This window comes from Peromyscus californicus, unplaced genomic scaffold (assembly GCF_007827085.1).
Source record: "Peromyscus californicus insignis strain IS unplaced genomic scaffold, ASM782708v3 Scaffold_2__1_contigs__length_46816999, whole genome shotgun sequence".
NCBI lineage: Eukaryota > Metazoa > Chordata > Mammalia > Rodentia > Cricetidae > Peromyscus > Peromyscus californicus.
The window spans coordinates 23,218,972-23,243,199 of NW_026294540.1; positions in this window are offsets into that span (position 1 = coordinate 23,218,972).

Genomic DNA, 24,228 nt, shown 5'->3' on the forward strand with positions numbered 1-24,228 from the left:
ATACATGTTTGCTGCAAGCCCGATGACCCGAGTTTGATCCCCAGGACTCACATGGTGGAAGAAGAAAAGCTGACTCCTGGAAGTTGTCTTGTGACCTCCCCATGCATACTTTGGCATGAATGCAGGGACACATACACACACAGAGAAAAAAATGTTGTAATTTTTTTATGAGAAAGAATCTAGTTGGCGTAAAGGTTTTAAACATCTTTCTACCAGGGTTTTCTTTTATAGTCCAGGGCCACCTGCCAGAGGTGGTACTGAATACAGTGAGCTTGGCCTTCCCACAGCAATCATCTTTCAAGATAGTCTCTCACTGACATGGCTATAGGCAAAGATGGTCTTGGAAACTCCTCAGCTGAGACCTCTTCAGATGACTCTAGTCTGGGTCAAGTTGATAACTGAAGCCCACTAGAGCTTGCTCAGAAACTTCTGGAAGATTCATTGCAACAGATCTTATTGAATCTTATATCCAGAGTCAGGAGGACTGGGGGATTGAGATTTTGTGTTGACAGCAAGTCCCCAGGTGACGTCCATATTGAGGTCTGGGAACCACACACACTGGAGACCACATGAACTGACGTGTCAAATGTCTGCTATGTGCCAGACACTGAGGTTGGGACAAGGAAAATCATGGGTATTCCTTTCCTTGGATTGTTTCCTTGACCAATTACTCAAATGCTCATCTCTTGCCTCATCTTTAATATGAGAATCACTACTCTTACTTTACAGGGCCACTGTGACAATTAAGTGACATTGAGTCACAGACCTTTGCCATTACGGAAGGACATGTCTTCAGACCTTTGCGAGTACTCAAGCCTGCAAACACCATTAAAACATGTCATTTTTATTCATAACATTCAGTTATGCCTAAGTGAAAAATCTAAGTGATCCCTTGCAGCCCCTAATGATGCTTTAAATATGGGATTGAAGCAAGTAAAGTAAGTTCTTGCTGGAACATTCATTGAGCGATTTCGGAATTTCTTCCCCTGGGATTCTTACAGAGTATTTGGTTCTGGGCAATGATCAGATTTGTTATTTCATCCTTGAGTTTATCTAACACCTATTTTCACCTTCTGTTTTATCTCCGTTGCTCATGTCTGCAGCTGACTTGAAAATATGGTCTTCATTCTTCCCATCAACACAGAATACTTTACACAAGTGTGCTGTGGAACAGTTGACATTGAATAGAGACAGCAACAAGTTGAACATCAAAACATAGATGCTGGCCGTGGGGAGATGGCCCAGTGAATAAAGGGCTTGCTCAAAGTCCAGCATGCAGATCTGGGTTCAAATCCCCGGCACACCCATTTAAAACTGGAAAATGTAATGCACATCTGTAATCCTAGAGTGGGTATGGTGATTTGGGAGGTAGAGACAGGAGAATCCCCAGAAGCCCATGGCTGGCTAGCCTGGTGTACACAGCCATGAACAACAAGACAGCTTGCCTCTAATAAGGCAGTGCCAAGGCACACGTGCCAAGGCACACATGCACCTGCATTAATACACACAAACACATGCATGAACACACTCACACACCACACACATACACACACATACATACACACACACATACACACACACCACAGACACAGACACAGACACACAGACACACACACACACACACACACACACACACACACACACACACACGATAGAGAATAGAGGCTCTAGGCAGTGAGCAATGTCTTTGGCTCTCACATCTGTTATTACGCCAACCTCTTCCAAAGGACACCCATGCCACATCTTCTGTGTTTCATTCCGGGTAAATCATATTCTTTGCCATCCCTTCAAGCTTCTCCTGGAGAAGGCTTGGCCATGCCCATAGGGCTGAGACATTGGTCCTTGACATGGCTGTGCCCATGCCAAACAATATACATTCCCTCAGGAATTCACTTGCTCCCTACAGAAAATCACACACTTTCCCACAAACACAGTGTTGCCAGTCTGACGGTTCATTATGTACAAACTTGGTTTCATGTGCAAAGTTATTTAAAAAAAACTGTATAAAATTACCCTCAGGCTACAGATGTAAGATCTCTTTTTTTTAATTTAGTGTGTGTGTGCACATGTGTGTGCCAATGTGCCTGTGTGTGGAGTCATGGGCACATGTATACATATGTAAACCAGAGGTCAACTTTGGGTACTATTCTTCAGAAGCATCCACCATCTTTTTTTTTTTTTTTTTTTTTTTTTTTTTTTTTTTTTTAAGTAAAGGTGGCCTGGAACTAGCTGGTCTGGCTAGGATTACAGACCAGCCAGTCCCAAATATTTGCTTGCCTCTGCCTCCCTAGTGCTGGGATTACAAGTATGTCAGTTTTCTCAGAACTGGAACATTCTCTCCAGGAAGGTGGGCAGAGGCTCAGGAGACTCCGGAATTGAGCAAACTTCCCAAGTCTGGGAAAGCTAAAACTCGCAAGATTCACCAGGGCCATCCCTAAGGTTAGAGAAGCAGTCAATAACTGGGAAGGAAGGAGAATCACCAGCCGAGCTTCCTAGAAGAGACTGTCCCACCTGTAAGTGACGCAGAAGATCCGGGTTGCAGCTTTTGTGAGTTGTAACCAGTGCTGGAGCATGACACGAGTCATCCTTACGCCCATAAACAGCCCTTACTTCTATTTTGGCTAGTAACCCCAATAGTTCCTGGCTCACCAAATTGAATTTTGACCTAACTGTTATCCTGGTCTGTCCTGGGTTCCCCATCTGGGATGAGTATACATGTGTGTGTTGTGTCTTCCCAGGAAAAATGTCACATGATAGTCCTGGAGATCAAATTCAGGTCCTCATGCCTCTATAACAAGCACTTTATAGACTGAGCTAGCTCATCCCAGCTTGATCTAAATACCTTAAGAAATGAGCCCCTTCGGTAAACACTATCTGCACTAAAAAATATTTTAAAAAGTATTTCAAAAGATTTTGGCTTGGGACTTGTTGCACAGTTTCAAATACACTTAACATGCTTTGGATCACAGACTTTAGGAATAGCCAGCCACACACAGGATTGTATCATATACCTCTGTAAACTCAGTCCTCAGGGAGCTGAAACAGAAGGGTCATGAGTTTGAGTCCAGCTCCAGTCCAGCTGTACTACATAGATTCCTGACACAGAAACAATCACCAAACCAATAGATCAGAAGAGATTCATAAAATTATTTTCAAGCTAAGCAGCAAATTCCATAATTATCAGTATTGCTTTCATGTACTGTGAGAGTCTACATAATTTCCCTGTGGTAGAATGCAGAGAAATCAAAACGATAAACAAGATCTCCCACTTCATTGGAGCACAAAATTTAAATCTGTGTTTGCTAACAATATTTCAATTTCTGAGGAAAATTTAACATGGAGAGACTGAATAATTGTATTTCCATCTTTGCTCTGGGAGAATTCTGTTTATTTATTGCTTTGGTGAAGAATGCTAAAGACCTGGACCTCTCCATTGTGATATTTACCTTTGTCAAATAAATTTATTGCTTAACATCCTATTGATTTGATCTTATAAACATGCTCATCAACTATTCACTCTAGGTATTAGAGCAAAAGAAATTTAGCAGCCAACTTAGGCTTTGTGAATAGTAATTTTTAAAGATTTATTTTTGTTATTTGTATTTATTTGTGTGTTGGGGGGTTGGTGGTGTGGGCATGAATGCAATGCCCACAGAAGCCAGAACAAGGCATTGGATCCTCTGGAGCTAGAGTTACAGGTGGCTGGAGGTCCCTTAATGTGGGTGCTGGAGACCCCACTCTGGTCCTTTGGAAGAGCAGCAAGAGCTTTTGGCCACTGAACCACCCCTCCAGCCTCCCATCATGCAGTGCGTTCTTCAGTAGAGGAAACAAATATGAAAAAGTAATAATAACTAATAATCATTTGTGTGTTGGTTTATAATTCACAAAACATCTTCCCATCTCTGACCTGCTTTGATTGCCTTCCAGCCCTGGCTGTCAGGAGGCGGAGTTCTCTCTGTGAAATGTGGCTTGAATAGGAAGTGCCCTCCCATAGGCTCCTGTCTTGACAGCTTGCTCTCTAGCTGATGGAGATTCTAAAATGTTTAGAAGATTGGACCTCATGTGAGGAAGCCCTGAAGGACCACGTTGTTGGGGGTACCTGGTCCACTTCCTGCCTTACTCTCTGATTCCCATTTCCTGTGAGATAAGCTACTCTCTTCCCATTTTACTGCTATCATGATATCTCATCCAAACACACAAAGCCAAGAAATCACATACTAGCCCCTCTGGAACTGTGAGTGAAAATAAATATTTTTTTTCCCTTTAAGTTATTTATGTCAGGTAATTTGATTCTTAGCAATGCAAAACTAATAGAGTATATTTTTCCATAAGTTTGGTTTTAATCATGTTGATGGGATGCAACTCCTGGGAGCTTATTCCTTTTAATGGAAAAACCTGTTAACTCAAACTTAACCTAAAGGAGATTTATTTTCACACTTTCGGCATTAGAGGAAAATAAACGAGACTAAAATGAGTCAATATCAAAATGCCTAACATTTTGCCTTTTGGCTGATTCCTTCATTGCATCATTCATTTCTCAAATATGTCTTGAGCATTTGTGATAGCATGGTAGTCTTTTCCATCAACAGCTAAAAATCTCGAGATGGCACTGGGTGGCTGTTAAGCAGACAGCCACTGGATCCAGGAAATTTGAACCCATCTGTCAGTGCCCATGTATCTTTGAACACATTCATTTTGTCCTCCTGATTTTGTTTTCTTTTTAAAATATGGGTAATAAGGCAGGCAGTGGTGGGTCACACCTCTAATATCCCAGCACTCAGGAGACAGAGGCAGGCAGACCTCTGTGAGTTCCAGGATAGCCTGATTTGTGTAGTAAGTTCCAGGGCAGCCAGAATTACACAGAGAAACCCTGTCTCGGAAAAACCACATATACCAATAAAAAGGGTAATAATAGTAAAACCTGCTACTGCCGTGTTGGATAAGAATTAAATGACATTATGACTATGGGTGTGTATTTGTTACTTTTCTCTTTGCTGTGACAGTGTATCTAACAAAAGCTAGCTTAAGGAAGGCAAAGGTTCCTTTGGCTCACAGTTTGAAGAGGTACAGTCCATCACGGTGGGGAAGAAACGGCAGCAGGAGGGTGAGGCCATTGGTCACATTGCATCTATAGGAAGCAGAAAAAAAGAACGCACTTGCTCAGCTTGATTCCTCTCTCTCTCTCTCTCTCTCTCTCTCTCTCTCTCTCTCTCTCTCTCTGCCATTTTGCTTACTTATTATTACTTGTCCTCACTTGTATTGCTCTTTGTGAGTTTTATGCTATATGTTTTGATCATATTCACTCTCCACTCTTCCCAATTTTATCCTCTCTGACCAACGAAACTGATTGTGTCTTAATTTTGTTTTTTTTTTAAAACCCATCAAGTCTAATTTATGCAGCCCTTATGTTCTTGGGTGTGTGGCCTTCACCAGAAGCCACACCCTTAAGGAAAATTGAATCTCCTCCCAGAAGCTAAGGGATGGATCTTGGGCATGCTGTCTAAACGATCGTGAATTCATGTGTGTGACTGCCCCTCTGTGTCCAGTAAACACTGTCTCCTTGTTGTCATCTACCACCTCTGGCTCCTACAGTCTTTCCACTTCCACTCCCTGAACCTTCCACCATGATTCCTGTGCCTTTTGGAGGAGGGGGTATGATGTAGTGTCTTCTTTAGAACTGAGCCTTTCACAGTCTCCTCATAGGTAGCTTCCATATCTGTCCCAAGTTTCTCCTAAAGATAGGGAAAAAATGGCTCGGAGAGCTGTGAGCCTTATATGCTTTAGAGGATGGGAAGAAGCTGAGAGAATAGACATACTTGTTTCAGACACAACATTGAAGATGCATCTAACAAATTCAGCAATCAAGAAAACAATAGTAATTGTAATGATGTATAAAAATGATCTGGGGTTGGGGAAACAGCAGTCAGTCAAGTGCTTGTCACTCAAACCGAAGGACTTCAGATCCCAAGCACCTATGGAAAATCCAGATGGGGTGGTACATGCTTGGGATTCTAGTGCCGGAGGTGGGTAGAGAGAGGAAGATCTCTGGAGTTTGGTGGCCAGATAGTCTAAAAAGTGAGCTAGAGTTTCAGTGGGAGATCTGTCTCAAAAAATAGATCAGAGAAATATAAAGGGAGATATCTGAAGAAAATCTCTGGCCTTCATGCATACGTGCACAGACACGCACACCTTCCCTCACCCAATACCCGCCCCCCCAAATAAATAACCTATGGAAAATTGTGATAAGCAAAATATTAATGATTTAACTATTTAAAAACCATGCGTATTTATTCTCTCTCTCTCTCTCTCTCTCTCTCTCTCTCTCTCTCTCTCTCTGCACATGTGCATGCATTTGAGTGCACATGTATGCATGTGTATGTGTAGAAGCCAGAGGTCAACTTGGATTCTTTACTTGACTGCTCTCCATCTTATTTTGGGAAGCAGGGCCTCTCACTGAATCTTTGGCTAGCCTGGCTAGCCATTGCCTCTTAGGATCTACCTGTCTCTGTCTCGTCAGTGATGGGATTACAACACACGCCACCATGTGTGATTTTTTTTACACAGGTTCTAAGTATCGAACTCACATTGAGCGGCGAGCGCTTTATCAACTGAGCTGTTTCCCCGTCCCCTCATCCTTCATATTCTTTTAAAGCTGTGTCATAGTCTTCTTTACAAGTTCAGAATCAGTTTCAGGGAAACTCATAAAGTACTGGTATGCTAAAGGCTAAAGGTGTTTAGATTGAAGTGAGGGGGTAATGAGAATATTAAGTTGGTCTAGAAACTGGACCTACTTTAAGAGCTGTGAGCAATTTGTAAATTTTTTTAAAAAGATTTTTTTTTCATTTTTATTCCTAAAAGAAATCCATATTGGGTTGTCCTCATAAACTGCAATTATTTTTAAATAGCACTAATGAATAATTTAAAGACCCACTGGGTTAGGCAATTAGTTTTAAGTGTGGATTAATTGCTTTCTTTATAATATTCCATACTCCTTTTTTTGCATACTACAGACAGATAGTTCATCTTCTTTAAAAAATATTTTATGTTTTCTAAAATGTTCTGATAGGTGTGAACATCGTAACATGTGACAGCGTCTCCTTCTCTGTGTTTGGGGAGCTAAGGAAACCATGGGGTTTTGGTGGAGTGTAGATCTGAGGTAGCTGTGAAGACTTAGGTGTGCTAGAATTACTCTTCAAGGCAGCAGTGTTCCAAGGCAGAGCTTTTGGGGACCCATTGGATCACAAGAGTTTCAACTTCATGTGGAGGAGTTCATCCACTAATGGAATCCTAACTTCTCTTTCTCCTCCTTTTCTCTCTTTCTCCTTTTCTTCCGCCCTCCACTTTTTCTTCTTTCTTCTCCTCATCTTTAGCAAAAACCCTGGGGCTTTCCAGCCTTAGGACTCCAGTTCACCCCCAGTCACTCCCCAAAATCTCCCTCCCCATTCTCAGGACATTGAGTCAGAATCAGCTACATCAACAGTAACTCAAGATATCCAGCTTTCAGATGAGCTGTCGTGGGGTTTTTATAGTTCTCATTATCATGTGACCCAGTTTCCCCAATAAATCTCATGCAAATATCTTATTGGGTCACTTTTGAGAATCCTAGGACACATTGTATTCATTCTTTTGCTTGTGGCCGTGGCGGCAAAATACTGGACAGATGCAGCTTAATGAAAGAAGGGCTCATTTTATTTCATGGTTGGGAGAGTCCAGTCCACCATGGCAAGAACGTGAAGGCAGCTACAGAAAGTAGTCTGTGATAGGGGAACAGCTGATTATCTCATGGCAGCTGATTGAAATGGAGACCTCTGAGTAGAAGCAAGGCCAGGCTTATATAACTCTCACGGGTGCACTCCTGTGACCCACCCAGATCCGACAGCCGTGCCTTCCATTCCAAAGGCTAGGGACCAAGTGTTTAAATACAAGGGCCTGGGGATGGAGATGTTTCATACTTAAAGCAAAGGATACATCTTCACAAAAGACGCAAGCTCTCTGCATCAGCATCAGCTCTCTGCTCTTGCCTTCAGTAAGACCTCTTTGGATGCTGTAAGATAGCCCTCTCACAGCCATATTGGAAACTGTACAGGGGCTGAAAAGATGTCTTAGCAGTTATGAGCACATCCTACTCTTGCTACCTCATTCAAATTATCTTTCCTTAATGTATGCTGTCCTAATTAGCTTCACACACAGCCTAGAGTCTCCTGAAAGGGTCTCAGTTGAGGGGTTGCCCAGAGCAGGTGGGCCTGTGGCAATATCTGTGAAAGATCATCTTGAATGATGAAGAAGCACCCAGCCCACTGTGGGTGGCACCATCCCTAGACAAGTGGGCGTGACCTATATAAGAAAGCTAGCTAAACATAAGCCAGTAAGACAGAGAGTGAGCCAGTCAGTAGCCTTCCCTATGGTTTCTACTCCAGTTCCTGCCCTGACTTCCCTTGGTGAAGGATTTGACCACAAAATGTAAGCCAAATAGAACCTTTTCTTCCAAAGTTACTTTTGGTCATAGTGTTTTATCACAGAAACAGACATGCTAACTAGAGTAGGTTGCTGTGGAATGGTCTGTATGTCAAATTGCTCTGATTAGTCAATAAATAAAACACTGATTGGCCAGTGGCCAGGCAGAAAGTATAGGCGGGACAAGGAAAGAGGAGAATTCTGGGAAGTGGAAGGCTAAGTCAGGGAGACACTGCCAGCTGCTGCCATGACAAGTAGCATGTGAAGATGCCGGTAAGCCACAAGCCACGTGGCAAGGTATAGGTTTATAGAAATGGATTAATTTAAGATGTAAGAACTAGATAGCTAGAAGCCTGAGCCATTAGGCCAAACAGTTTAAACAATATAAGTCTCTGTGTTTACTCGGTTGAGTCTGAGCGTCTGTGGGACTGGTAGGTGACAGAGATTTGTCCTGACTGTGGGCCAGGCAGGAAAACTCTAGCTACAGTAAGTACTTGCAAGTTACTTAGCATTTTAAATCTATTCTTGTTTTCTTGATTCTGGCTGTTTTGGTACTATCTTAAATAATCAACAGCATTTTTTAAAAATATTATTTCTTTTTTGTTCTTTTGTTTTTTTGAGACAGGGTTTCTCTGTGTAGTTTTGCGCCTTTCCTGGAACTCTCTTTGGAGACCAGGCTGGCCTCGAACTCACAGAGATCCGCCTGGCTCTGCCTCCCAAGTGCTGGAACTAAAGGCGTGTGCCACCACCGCCCGGCTTGAATATTATTTCAAACATCCTGTCTAGAGAGACGGGAGTTGAAATTTCTATGTTCTGACCTTGGTCCTGACCCACAGTTGTTTTGTAGTTGGAACAAAAGGAAGTGGATGTCTTTTAATCAGTCATGAAGATCAGTTCTACTACTCTAGCTTTCCAAGGACATAATGGCATGAAGTTTCTACATCCTAAGCTGAACGTTTCCTTGCATGTTAAAAAAAAATGAATCAAACTTGGAAACAAGAAGTGTAGACGGTTAATCATACAGAGGCCCCGATCCATTCAACGTAGGGAATATGTTTTGTTATTATTCATTCAAAGTTCCTAATATGTTGTATTAGTTACTTTTCTCATTTCTGTAACAAAGCAATTTACATAAGGAAGGTTTTGCTTGTGTTTATGGTGGAAGAAGGGAGATAGACCACCATGGTGGGGAAGTCATGACAGTGGGAGCTGATGGAGTGGGTCACATTACACGTGTAGGAAACAGAGTGGACAAGAAGGGGAGCCAGGCCACAAAACCCCAGGACCCTCCTCCAGTGACTCACTTCTCAACCTGTGGGTCTCAACCCCCTTGGGGGATGAAAGACCCTTTCACAGGGCTTGCATATCCAGTATCCTGCATATCAGATGTTCACATTACGATTCATCACAGTAGCAAAATTTCAGTTATGAGGTAGCAAGGAAATAATTTTATGGTGTGTGTATGTGTGTGTGGGGTTACCACAGCATGAGGAACTGTATTAAAGGATCTCAGCGTTAGGAAGGTTGAGAACCACTGTCCTAAAATTCCACACTCTTTCAAAGCAGCATCACTAGCCAGGGGCCAAGTGTCCAAAACCGTGAGCCTATGCGGGGGGCACTCACATTCTAACCACAACAAATGTGAAGTTGCAATTAACTGGGAGGTTTTGTCCAATAGATAAGTAAGCAATTTCTGCCTGATAGGACAGATAACCCCTGAATGATGTTTGGATGCCCTGTAGAACTTTAAAAGTTTTTTTTTTTTAATCTAGCTAAAAAGAAATCTCATCCTAATATTTCTTTGAAAACTGAGCTTTAAATACCCAGTTCTTCAGACTTATTTGAACTAATCTTAACATGTCATTAATGAACAAATTGAGTAAGATCTTTGACACATGTTCATTTTATATTTCCAGGAGAGTCAAGATACTATCTTTTAGGAAATTGTGACTTCTGTAGGCTTCTCTACAGCAATGCCCAAGTGGAGGAGCCTGACAGATTCAGTTAAACTACACTACTTGAAAAATGCATCTGGAGTTGAGATGGCTCAGTTGGCAAAGTGTTTTCTGTGCAAGCATAAGAACACAAGTTCGATCCCCAGAGTCAACATTAAAAACTCAACTGTAGTTACATGCACTTCTTATTCTAGCCTAGGGAAGGGGAAGACAGGTAAATCCCTGAGGCTCCATGGCCAGCAAGTCTAGTCTACTTGTTAAGCTCCAGATTCAGTGAGGGATCCTGCCTCTGGAAATAAAGTGGACGTCTCTTTGGTGGTCTTTTGTGAATGTATGAGAGAGACCCATGCTCAGCTGGATGAGACAGAGATTTCACTTTGTTGGCCTGTTGAATTGTTTACATGCTCGAGTATTTGTAAGCAAAAAATCAATTAAGAGCTTGCTGGAAGAAGAAACCCTTGAGATCTGACCAAGAGAACCTCTCAGTTTGCTTACAGGATTGTTGTTATACTGGGAATAAACCCAAGACCTTGTACATGCAGGGCAAGTGCTCCATTGGTGAGCCATGCTCCTAGTCCCTCACTGGGGGATTCTAGGCTGGTACTCTAATACTAAGCCACACCCACAGCCCCACACTGGGGGATTCTAGGCTGGTACTCTACTACTGAGCCACACCCCAGCCCCTCACTGGAGGGATTCTAGGCAAGTGCTCTACCATTGAGCCACACGCCTAGGCCCCCACTGGGGGATTCTAGGCTGGTGCTCTACCACTGAGCCACACCCCAGCCCCTCACTAGGGGATTCTAGGCAGGTGTTCTACCACTGAGTCATACCCCCAGCCCCTCACTGGGGGATTCTAGGTAGGTGCTCTACCACTGAGCTACATTATTTAGAGGGTCCAATTATAGTCTCTGATTTTTTTCATTTTGTTTTTGGAGGCAGAATTTCACTCTTTAACCTTGGCCATAAGAGAGCTCAGTATGTAGTCCTGGCTGGCCTTGAACTTACTGTCTTCCTGCCTCTGTCTCCTGAGTTCTGGATTAGAGGTGTGTACCACCATGCTGAGGTATTTTGGGTTATTGAATTTTTATTTGTTTGAGTCATGGTTTCCATCTCCAGTACAGGTTCACCTGAAATTCACTATGCAGTCTGGGCTGGTATAAAACTCATGGCAATGCTCCTGCCTCAGTCTCTCAAGTTCTGCTATTACAGATGTTGAGTTGCCATACTCAACCAGTCAATTGATTTGACAAAGATATAAGGATGCCAATACGTAATCTGTTCTCTTAAAATTTTGCATTTATTTATTGTGTGCATGCATGCATATATATTTGGGAAGGGGTGTGCATACCAGAGCCTGTGTGTGGAGGTCAGAGGATAACCTGCAGGCATCAGTTGTCTTATTTCATCACGTGGGTCTTGGGGATCAAACTCAGGTTGCCAGTGTTAGCAGAAAGCACCTTTACCCTCCAGGCCATCTTGCCAGTGAACAAAATCTTTTGAACAAATGTTGCAACAATTGGATTACCATAAGCAAGACAATGAATCTTGTATATCACACACAGAAATTGATCCTAGAAACTAAATATGAAGGCTAAGCTAGAAAACTCCTGGGAGTAAAAGCAGGAGAAAACCTTTTCATCCCAAGTGAAATGCAAGATCAAAACCACAATCCTTAAAAGATTAAAAAAAAATAAAGATGAATAGTTCTTTCTCAGAATGGAAAACTTTTCTATCTAGAAGACACTATTCAAGGAATGGAAAGATGAACCACAGACCTGCACTAAATGCTTCTGAAACATATATCTAAAGAAGCCTGCCTTCAGGATGCCTCCCCCTCAAGATCTAACCAGAAAGAAAACAGCTCAATTAAAAGGTAACTATAAACAGAAGTCCAGGAAAATGGCGCAGTTGGTAGAAATGTTTGTCATGTAAATGTGAAGATCTGGGTTTGATTCGCTAGAGCCCACATTAAAAAAAAGCACCAACTTATAATCCCATAACTCAGGTGTGGGCATGGGTATATCCCTGGGGTTCTCTGGCCACCCACACTAGCTCAATAGGTGATCTCTGGGCCAGTGAGAGGCCTTATGTTAAAAAACAGACAACCTGAAGGCATGGCCAAGCAGTTAAGAGCAACGAGTGCTTTTCCAGAAGACCCAGGTTCAATTCCCTGCACCCACATGACAGCTCACAACTGTCTGTAACTCCAGTTCCAGAGGATCCGACATCCTCATATAGACATACACACAGGCAAAACACCAATGTACACAAAATAAATTATTTAAAAAAATCAGACAAGGAAACAAACAAACTCATGTCAGAGGGCAATTGAAGAGCAACACCCAAGGTTTTTCTCTGACCTCGACACACAAGTATACATACTTGCACATGCACCTGCACACACTCATGCACCTTCACACATGTGAACACACAAACACATACACATACAGTAGTAAAGAGACATTAACAAACATTTTGTTAAAGAGGATGTATGGTGGGAAAATAGGCAATAACTATTGGGATGTTTGAGCTTGGTTGCCCCCAAAGTAGGAAGCAACTTCTAGACCAATGGTCCTCAGCCTTCCTAATGCTGCGGCCCTTTAATACAGTTGTGGTGACCCCCCCAACCATAAAATTATATTCATTGCTACTTCATAACTGTAATTTTGCTACTGTTATAAATCATAATGTAAATACTTTTTGGAGATAGAGGTTTACCAAAGGATTGTGACCCACAGGTTGAGAACCACTGCTCTAGAGGCTGTCAGGTTATAAGAGGATTGAGGGAGTAGATGATGCTGTTTTTTCTTGTCTGCCTTCACTTCCTGCTGGTGAGGGCATCAACTATGATGTGCTTCTGCTGACATCCCTCTTGGACATCAGAAGCCAGCTTCTTTAGCCTTCCAATGTGCACTGGGGCTCTTTGGAAGTCCTTCAGGCCTTCAGCACAAGGTTGAGATTCCTGAGGTATCCAACTTTGGGGACTGAGCAGCTCCTTGGTTCTCAGCTTCTCAGCATGCAGACAGCCATTGTTGAACTTCTTATCCCCTATTGTATAGGTTAATCTAATAAATCCCCTCTGGGGTGTGTGTGTGTGTGTGTGTGTGTGTGTGTGTGTGTGTGTGTGTATTACATTCTATCAGTTATGCTTCTCTAGAAAACTCTATCTAATGTAGTAATTCATGGTATTTAAAAGCACTATACAGTGCTTGCCTAGAATCCCCCCAGTGAGGGGCTTGGGGTATGGCTCAGTGGTAGAACACTTGCCTAGAATCCCCCAGTGAGGGGCTGGGGTGTGGCTCAAAGGTGGAGCACTTGCCTAGAATCCCCCAGTAAAGCACAAAAGTTATGACTTGGCAATTTAGCACTGGCCTAGAATCTCCCAGTAAGAGGTTAGGGGCATGCATGATTCAGTGGGAGAATCCCCCAGTTAGGCGCAGGGGCCATGGCTTGGTGGCAAAGCACTTGTATAGTATCTGTGATGTCCCTGGATCCAGTAACCGGTACTGCCAAACAACGGGTTCCAACATTTCTCTTCACAAAGACACAGATGCTGTGGGTCCTTTGTTGTCTTCCTTCTGTCTTGCTATGTCTGTGAGTCAATTCAACATAGTTGTAGGAATTGCATGGGAAAATATTTAGCCAAATCAAAAGGGATGTTCAGGCTGCTCTCATTCAAGTTCTGATAGCCGACACGTTATTAGTTTAAATATTTCAAAACCCGAACACTTCCTGGGAATACCCTGGAGACCAGTCCTTCCCTTTCCTACCTACCATATGTCCTTATGCTTGGAGCCAAAAGCCATCCAACCCTCATAAATAGTTCACGCTACTCCAATATGGAATTCCTTTCTCGATTCTGAGGTTATTGATTACTGTAATAAATGAGCCAGTGTCATTCAGCCTCCTAATAAAACAGGTTTCTGCTTTGTTCTCATGCTTGCCTGGAGCTTCTACAGGCCGGAATTTGTCTTCCACAGGAAGATCGGCCTTACAGTTCCATGGAAAGGATTGGACAGCAGAGGAGAAAAATGAATATGTTTCCCTTACTCGTTTCTGGGTTCATGCCTGACAGGACATAGGTTAATCGGAGAATAGCGTGAGAACAGAATTATGTTATCTGTATAAAAACGGACAGAATCTGACAGAATCGTATCAATCAAAATTAACCACGATCGAAAAGACAGACCTCACGTGTTTTCTCTCATGTGCGGGTATATATTGACAGACATGTCAGTAGATAATTGTGCACATATGAAGTAGAAAGGGGACTATTTGGAAAGAGGGAAGTGGTTAACAGTGAAGGTAGAGAAAATAAGGGAGAATGAAGGGCCATGGGGAACGTGGTAGTTAACCACCATTTTAAACTTGGCTGTGTTTTGAATCACCTAGAAGACACACCCCGGGCTTGTCTGTGAAGCTGTTTCCAAAGAGGTTGAACTGAGATGGAAAGACCCACCCTGAGTGTGCTTGGCACCATCCCACGGGCTGTGGACACAGCTGAAGAGTAAAAGAGAGAGTGAACTGAGCACCAGCGACCATCTCTCTCTGCTTCCCAATGGAGGATGCCACGCGACCAGCCGCCTCCTGCCACATCTTCCATGATGTGGCTGACTGCACCCTCAAACTGGGAGCCAAACTTCCTCAAGTTTCTTTTGTCGGGTGTGTTGTTGTAGCAACAGTGAAAATAACCTAATACAGCTCCCCCTAGGCCTGCTTGTATGTAAAAAGAGTTAAAAACTATTTTTTTTCATGTGTATATGTGTGTGGTGTACATGCATGTGTATATGTAGCACAAATTGTTAGAAAGTCTTATTAATAAAAACAAACCTGGAGCTAGGTATTGGGGTGAATGCTGGAAGATCAGAGAAGCAGAACAAGCCACAGCTTCCTCACCTCGCCAATTCCTCAGCTGATCCTGTTTCCTTAGACTGGAAGCCTCCGAGTCCTCATCCAAATGAATCTCAGCTGAACTTCTGCTCAAAAGCCTAAAAGCTTAACCCGCTCTAGTTCCTGGTTTTCACACCTTATATTCCTTTTTGCTTTCTGCCATCACTTCCTGGGATTAAAGGGATGAGTCACCATGCCTGGCTGTTTCCAGTGTGGCTTTGAACTCACAGAGATCTGAATGGATCTCTGCCTCCCAAGTGATAGGATTAAAGATGTTTGTGCCACCATTTTCTGGCCTCTATGTCTATCTAGTGGCTGTTCGGTTCTCTGACCCCAGACAAGTTTATTAAGATACACAATATATTGGGGGACACAATATATCACCACATGTATATGTGTGTGGTGAACATGCATGTATATATGTGTGTGGTGTACATGCATGTCTATGTGTAAGCATCTGTGCACATGGAAGCCAGAGGCCAGCATCAGGTGTCTTCCCAGATTGTGCTCCACTTTCTTCACTGGGGCAGGGTCTCTTGGCTGGACATGAAACTTGCCCAATCCTCCATCGTCTAGCTGACCAGCTTGCCTGGGGAATCCTCGGTCTCTGCCTCTTGAGTGCTAGGATTACAGACAGTCATCACACTTCCTGGTGTCTTACATAGGAGCTGGAGATCCAAACACTGGTTCTCATGCTTCCATGGCAAGTGCCTTATCCAGTGAGCTCGCCATACAGCTCCTGAAAATTAAATTACTAAGACGAATTGACTCTTGTTGGATTCAAATAGAAGCCATTTGGCTTAAGAGCTTACCTTACCCATTTGGGTAGACTGTTTCTTTAGCTAACCTGGACCCTTGCTGCTCTGTAAGTTAATTTCCCACAGATTTTTTCCTGTGTTTCCCCCCAAATTGGCATCATATGTCTGTGCATTGGGTATGCTCCTGGAGTGGCAGTTTGCAAAGGTTTTCAACACACAGTCTGCACTGAGTGTTCATTCGTTATCCAGTGTGACCTATTCGTTTTACAGAGAAGGTAACCAGGCTCCAGAGAGGCCAGAGAACTTGTCACAGGGACATTGAGCATGTCACACAGAAGACCATGTAGCGCTCAGAGCACCAAATGCTGAGGACCCCCAGCTAGTTGTCTGTCTTGGAAGCTCCCTTGTCTTGGGACCAAAATGTCCTTTGATGCAGCCACAATGCGGCCACAAGCTGCTCAAAAATATTCCCTATTCTGGCAACAAATAACTCACAGTGTCATTACCTGTCTGATGCCTTTTGAAGTGGCACTGCTCCCGAGAGTGCTCTGTCACTGGAATGACAGCCCCTCATGTTGTACAGTTCCCAGAAGGTGACATTTGGCTTTTGTGCTTTAAAAGGCGCAAGACAGATCATAGAAAGTGCCAGTACATTCCAGAAAGCAGAAGGCTTACATTAGGACATCCGGTGGGTGAAGAGGGGGAAATGCCTGATAGTATTTATTTACTCTGTTCATTGAAATCTGTCTCAGCTGTGGTTTAGTGAAGGAAAAAAAAGTTTTATAAGGCCCGGGGAAACAGCTCAGTTGGGAAAGTGCTTGCCATGTAAGCAGGAAGACACAGGCCTGGTACCCAGACCCACATTTAAAACCAAACAAAAAGCTAGGCACAGTGGCAGGTGCTTGGAACCCCAGCACTGGGGAGGCTGGCTCCAGGTAAAACTGAGCGAGCCCACCATTAAAAACGAGGAACCGTCCAGGCACGCCTCACCATGCCTTAGCTCCAGCTTGAAGCTCTAACTCTGAACTTCACTTTCAATACGGAAATCAGCCTTTTCTATAAAGATCTAGATTGCAAGGGTTTTCCTGTTTTGCAGACTGTGCAATCTGTGCAGCTACCTACTCAATTTTGTCTTTCTAGCGCTAAACAGACATAGATAATATGTAAAGAGATAAGCACAGCCTTGCTCCAGTACAACAAAGACTGGCATCAGGCCAGATTGGGCACATAGGGTGCTGTATTAGTTGCTTTTGTATGATTGTTGACCGAAGGAAGTGACAGAGGAAACTTTTGTGGGCTATGCATGAAGCTCAGTTGGTAATATGCTTGCCTGGCATGCCAGGAGCTCTGGGTTCCATCCCTAGGACCACATAAAACCAGGTGTACTCATGCATCCCTGTAAACCAGTATTGGGGAGGCAGAAACAGTCAGATCCCTAGGATTTGCTGGGTGGTCAGTTTAGCCTGTTTGGTGAGTTTCAGGTCGATGAGAGAACCCATCAAAAATAAACAAGGTGTATTACCCCCAAGGAATGACCCCTGAAGTTACACACACACACACACACACACACACACACACACACACACACACACATCATCATCATCATCATCATCATCATCATCTGATTAAGAGGGTCTCTATATGACAAGCAATATCTGTTGCTTTAACATATAAACAGGAAGATTTAAGTTGAATGCCCGTCTACATCTCACTGGCTGTGTGAACTTGGAAGTGACACCCAGTCTCTCTGAGTTTCAAGGGTTTCAGCTCCCAGTCGCAACACGGATTCTGCCTGCCAAAGATTGCTGTAAAGATTAAACAGGATCGGTATCAAAGCTCTGTGGTAAGACCTACTTTTTAATGTATAAATACATAGCAAAGTGCTTTTCTTTTAATATAAACTGAATTCTCAAAGAGATTAAACCTGAAGGGGATTTAATCCCTTCCAGCAGTGGGTACCGCTCTTGAAGTTGTAATCCACCGTGGAAACGGGGGGGGGGGGGGGGGATCATTTAGACATTGCAAGAGTCTCAAAGGTCTGAGAATGGATTTTCAGATGTCTCCAAGGCCAGAATTTTAATAAAATGTACATTCAGTGTAAATTTTATTACTCGCATGAAAATTTGCTTTCTGGTACAAATAGAGATGGCTGTAAGGTGAGTGCCAAGCAGGGCTGTATTATTTTCAGTCCGATCAATGTTCTCCTGTGCTTTCCCGAGAGGAAGATAGATAAGGCGAGGTCACACCCCTCATCTCCGGTGACTCTTAGAATGCTTATTCAATATAACGATGTGGGAGGTGCCTGTGCAGTCAGATCCTGTCTGCAGCATCGTGCTGAAGGGTGTGAACATTCATACTCCCTGAGTGTTACCAAGAGCCCCATTTTAATTTGTTTGTTATTTCTGTTGATGCCAAGGCCTGGTTAATCTATCCATTGAAAGTCCTTAAGAATATTAACAGCGAATCCTCATAGAATTGCTTCAGGGTTTTTAAATGTTTGTGAATTACCCTGACAGGCTTTTAGTTTTAACTCACATTAAGTAGATTTCATTATTAACAAGAATAGGAGCAAATTAAAATGAGGCCATTAACATTGTAAACACACTGCTTTATTTATTTTTTTAAGCATGTTTGGAAAAAAAGTTGGGAAAATGCATTTCTGCAAAATAAATCTGGCAAAAATAGAGAGAAAAGAAATCAAAGTTAGCTGCAGGAACGTAGGAACATAGGCTGTTTATAACCAAGTATGAAGAAAGTGGATTGAACAAAAACTTGGGGCCTGAATTTTTATTTTTGGCCAATTTTTCACAAATCAATTTGCTATTGGGTAATTCATTATATGGCCAATAAAAATGTGAATAAAATTTGTGATAAAAAAATTCAAAGAATTTATTAGCTAGACCAAAAATGTGTTTATCTTACTTTTTTCCTCTGGTGCTAGAGATGGAGCTGAGCGGTCTTAGGTATGCCAGGTGTATTCATTATTTACTGCTATGACAAAGTATCTCATAGAAGCAATTTATGGGAAGACAGGATGATTTTGGCTCACTTGTATCAAAGGATACAGGTCTACTACAATGGGCAAGCAGGGTGGCTAGGGCAGCTCAATCCAAGGTCTCTAGAGCTTACAGTGGTTGGTCACATCATAGGGGATCAGAGATCTCAGGTGGGATTTGGGATTGTCTATCCCTCTTAAGACCCACCCCCAACTTCAGAGACCCATGTGAAAGGTTCCATAATTCCCTAAACAGCACCACCATCTCAGGACCTGATATTTAAATATGATTCTGCAAGCGACATTGCACATTCAAAAGAGACCAGCAAGTGAGCATTCTACCAACTAAGCTCTATCCCCAGCCCCTCAAATATGTATCAATAGCGTCCACCTCTCTAGACACTAACTGGGTGTTTTATGATTTGCTTCAGTTTTCCCATCCAAACACCAACCAGACTGTACCCTGCTTAGCTTCTGAGATCAGATGAGATCATAGGTGTTAATTTAATCCACTCACTACTTGGAATTGGGGAAGACTTCACAAATGAAGGGCTTAGTGCCGTAAACATGACTCAGGTCAGATAACTGTGTTTCGGGATCCACCATCATGTGACCAGCTGCTGCATGCTACAGCTACCCTGCTTTCCCCAAAGTCATGGGTACCAGGGATACTCACACTTCTGCTCCACTTGGTTGTAAGTCAGAAGCATCCATAATCCCCCTCAGGGTGAGTAATTTGCGATACGGGCTCACATGGAACTCAGGGAAACACATGAAATGACAGGTTTGCTGGTTTATGGTAAAGGAGATTGTAACAGATGCATATAAACAGGCAGGTGAAGAGGCACATAGGCTAAGATATTGGAAAGGGATGCAGTCTGTGCCTTGAGTAAGGTTACCTTCTTCCCAGTACTTCATTATATTCATTGTATTCTCTCCGAGACCCTTTATTTGGAGTTTTATCAGGGTTCCATTACATAGACATTGTAGATTAAATCACTAGACACCAGTGACTAACTCAACCTCTAGACTGTCTCCTTCTTGGAGGTTGGGGCCGAGACTGAGATTTGTGTGAATCTTTAATAACATAGCTGGTCCCTTTTTACATCAGTTGCATTTTCCCAAGGGTCACCTCATTAGCATAAACTCTGGTCTGATTGCAAAGAGATTTATACTGAATAACAAAAAAAAAAAAAAAAAGTGTTCTTCTCATCCTTGTCCCTTGGGAGAGTATACACCAGGAACCAAGGTGAAGGCTAATTATCCACTGCTTATTATGTGACTATATCTAGGCAGCATAAGCCCTGGGACAGAGGATAAAGAATAAGGGTGGGGAACCCATGGCATTATGGGACAGAGGAAGAGATGGAGGGAAGGTGAGAGAGACAGACTGATCGAAGAGAGGGTAACAATTGGGGATGTGATGGTTAATTTTAGCTAGCAACTTGACACAAGCTAGAATCAGCCGGGAAGAGTCTCCATGAGAAGTTGTGTGTGTTGGGTTAGCCTGTAGTCAGGTCTGCAGGGGATTAAGTGAATTGATGTGGGAAGACTCAGCCTGAAAGTGGGTGGCACCATTCCTTGATTTGGAGTCCTGGACTGTCTGATAGTTGAGAAAGCTAGCTGAGTACTTAGCATGTATGTGTGTATTTTTTTCTCTGCTCTTAGATGACTCAGTGGTCAAGAGCACTTGTTGCTCTTTCAGGGGACCTGGTTTGTACCCCCAGAACCCATGTAGTAGCTAACAGTCACCTGTAGCTCCAGTTCCAGGGGATTTGACGCTCCCTTCTGACCTCCCCCACCACCAGGTTAGCATATGGTCTACTCATATGCATGCAGACAAAACACTCATACAGATCAAATAAAAATAAATACATTTCTCTCTGCTCTTGACGGGGTGTGTGTGTGTGTGTGTGTGTGTGTGTGTGTGTGTGTGTGTGTGTGTGTGTGACTAGTTGTTTCAAGTTTATGCCTTGATTTCCTCTCGGTGATGGACTGTGACCTGGAACTGTGAGTTAAAATAAACCCTGTCTCCCCTAAGTTGGTTTTTGTTGAGGTATTTTGATCACTGCACAAGAAATGATACCAGAGTAGGAGTCAATGAGGGGTGGCCCTCGAAGGTTAGGCTGAGGACGTGGAATGTTGGTGTTTAGCAAACTGTACCTCAACGTTTGCCACGTTGTTTTGCCAAAGGCTTTGAACTAACTGCGAATGAACGGCTGAGCCAGCTCTCCAGTCCCAGAGCTCACATTTTAAACATCGTGTAACATGTTTCAGATTTAAAACATCTCCTGGGCACTGAGAAGATGGCTCAGTTGGTAAAGGATTTGCCTTGCAATCATGTAGGACCTGAGTTCGATCCACAGAACACACATTAAAAAACATAGCCAGGTGTGATGGTGGGCTCTTGTAATCCCAACACTGGGAAGGTGGAGACAGGAAGATCCCTGCGGCTTGCTAGACAGCTGGCCTAGCCTGTGTAGTGGGCTCCAGGCCAGTGAAAGAGGCCTTGTCCCCCAAACCAGTGTTGAAGGTGTCCCTGAGGCGTGGCAAGTGGGGTTGTGCTCTGACTTCCACGTACACACACACATATAGGAACACACTTACACATACCCATACCCATACCTCAGAAAAAGAAAGTGCTGAAAAGATGGTCCAGCAGTTAAGAGCACTTGTTGTTCTTCTAGGGGACCTGGGTCAGTTCCCTGCACATTTGTCCAGTGGCTCACAGGCAGTGTAACTCCAGCTCCAACATTCTCTTCTTGCTTCCCCAAGGACCTGTATACGCTCATATAGACACACATAGAGTGCACTGTTGTGGAATATTAGTTGAAGATATGTTACATATGTTTGTGTTATGGAACACTTGTTTAATGACGCAAAGATGTGCTGCATTCTTTTATGTTGCATTTGTTTAACTCTGTGAAGCTGTGTGACTTTACCTGTCTAAAACACCTGATAGTCTTATAAAGAGCTGAACGGCCAATAGCGAGGCAGGAGAAAGGATAGGTGGGGCTGACAGGTGGAGAGAATAAGAAGGAAGAGAAATCTGGGAAGAGAAAATTGAGGAGAAAAAAAGAAGAGAGGACACCAGGGGCCAGAAACCCAGTTACCCAGAAAGCCATGGAGTAAGAAGTAAAGAAAGGTATATAGAATAGAGAAAGATAAAAGTCCAGAGACGAAAGGTAGATGGGGTAATTTAAGTTAAGAAAATCTGGCTAGAAACAAGCCAAGCTAAGGCCTGGCATTCATAAATAAGAATAAGCCTTTGTGTATTTATTTTGGAGCTGGGTGGTCGGCCTCCAAAAGACCAAAGACTTAAAAAAAAACTACAGTGCACTTAATAAAAACTTTAAAAGTCTTTAAAACACAAACAAAAAATATTCTGGATTTCCCAGGGGGAGCATTTCCCTTTTCATTCCTTTTGTGTGGTCGTAAGGACACAAACATCGAGTAGTTTTCAAATTTTGCGATGATTTTCATTAGGATATTTAAAAAGGGAAGTTCTGGCCAGCTGGTCATGTTGGTGTCACCTCTGTAAGTTTTACAAAACTATCCAGTCTCTGAACCAACTTTGCTAACACTGTGACAGACAAGAGAAGAGGCCAGGGTGTTGCTATGGGAACAGCTGTTTTAAAATCAGGAGTAGCAGCCTCCCTGGAAGGGCTGTGGTAGGGAAGGCAGGGAAGAGAATTACCCCTTAGTTCCTCCTTATTAAGGGGGAGTAGCCTGCCCTTCTCTGCCAGTTCCAAGAGCTAGGCAGACCTTACTGTGTGTCTCCAGCAAGGATGATAGCATACACATGAGTTTTAGACTGAAGAGATTTGGGTCTGAATTCTCGATTTGTCCCACCACCTGGGACTCTGTTGCTGTGTTCATCACGAAGCAACCATTACAATCATATTTACCTCCAGCGCTGGTGTGACTATTCGAGGGGACATATGCAATTTCTCTAAAACGGTGTGAAAATCGGTAAGAACGAGACACTCCATCTATAGAGCTACTGCGCTGAGATGAGAGACTCTGCCTAGGACCGTCTTGGTGGTTATTTCCAAGGCAACTTGGAGAACGATTTCAAATCCATTAGGCCCTGATAAGGGGTCTGCATAGGACCAGGAAGCACATCAGCCTCCTGGTGATTCATCAGCCATACCTGAGACTCAACCACACCTGGTATAGCAATGTGGTTTGGACATCTCTGCACTTGGCTGTTGTGATTCAGTCCAAATTGGACATGCATTCTGTTGTGACCTTGCTGTGGGGCTTTTCCTGGGGGAGACGCAACAAATGCCTGTTTGCCTCAGATAGGTACCAAAGAAACAGATCCCCCAAATTCTAGGTTAGTGAACTGTTGAGTTCATTGGAGTTATTTTTGAGAGCATGAGGGACTCAAAGACAACTGGAGCATCAAACATGCCACCCTAGCATGACTGACAATTCACAAAAGCCACATCCTTGGAGCTTCACACACAGCTTGCAGGCAGCTCCACCAGTTAATCTTTCATACCAGCTACAGTTATTGCTTATGTAACACCTGAGGGAAGGCGTATAAATCCTGTAAGTTGCAGGATCTTCCTGGGGTCTGTAAGTTTCCTTTATTTCTTCAACCTTATTAGCTTCCTTCTTCCTCCCAGGAGGCAACGTCTCAATTCAAAGGAAAAGTGTTGTACAAACAGACCTCTTAGTGAAATAAGACTAAGCAACCAGGAGTTAGCAGTTATTATGGTTTGGCTGTGAAATATCTCCCACAGGCTTCTGTGTTCACATTTGGTTCCAGCCACTGATTCTATTCTGAGAACCTGTGGAACTATGGAATATGAAATCTAGCTGCTTTGTCGTAGGCCACCAGGGTCAGGCCTTGAAAGACATCCCATCTTTGGTTCCAGTCTTGTTCTCTGCTTCCTGGGTGGCGCCACTGAGAAACTAGCACAAAATTCCCTCCACCGTGGACTGACCGACGGCAGCCACCATGCTATCCTGCCACAGTGGACTGCACTATAGGAAACTGTGACCCCAAAGAAACCTTCCCTTCATTATATGCTTCCATCAGGCATTTTGTCACAGCAATGTGACAAGTCGCTAATACAGCAATGTGTAGAGAACCAGCTGTCTCTGTCTTTTTCATCCAATCGTGCTGGACAGCTGCTGTCTTCTCTCTTAGATTTTACCCATG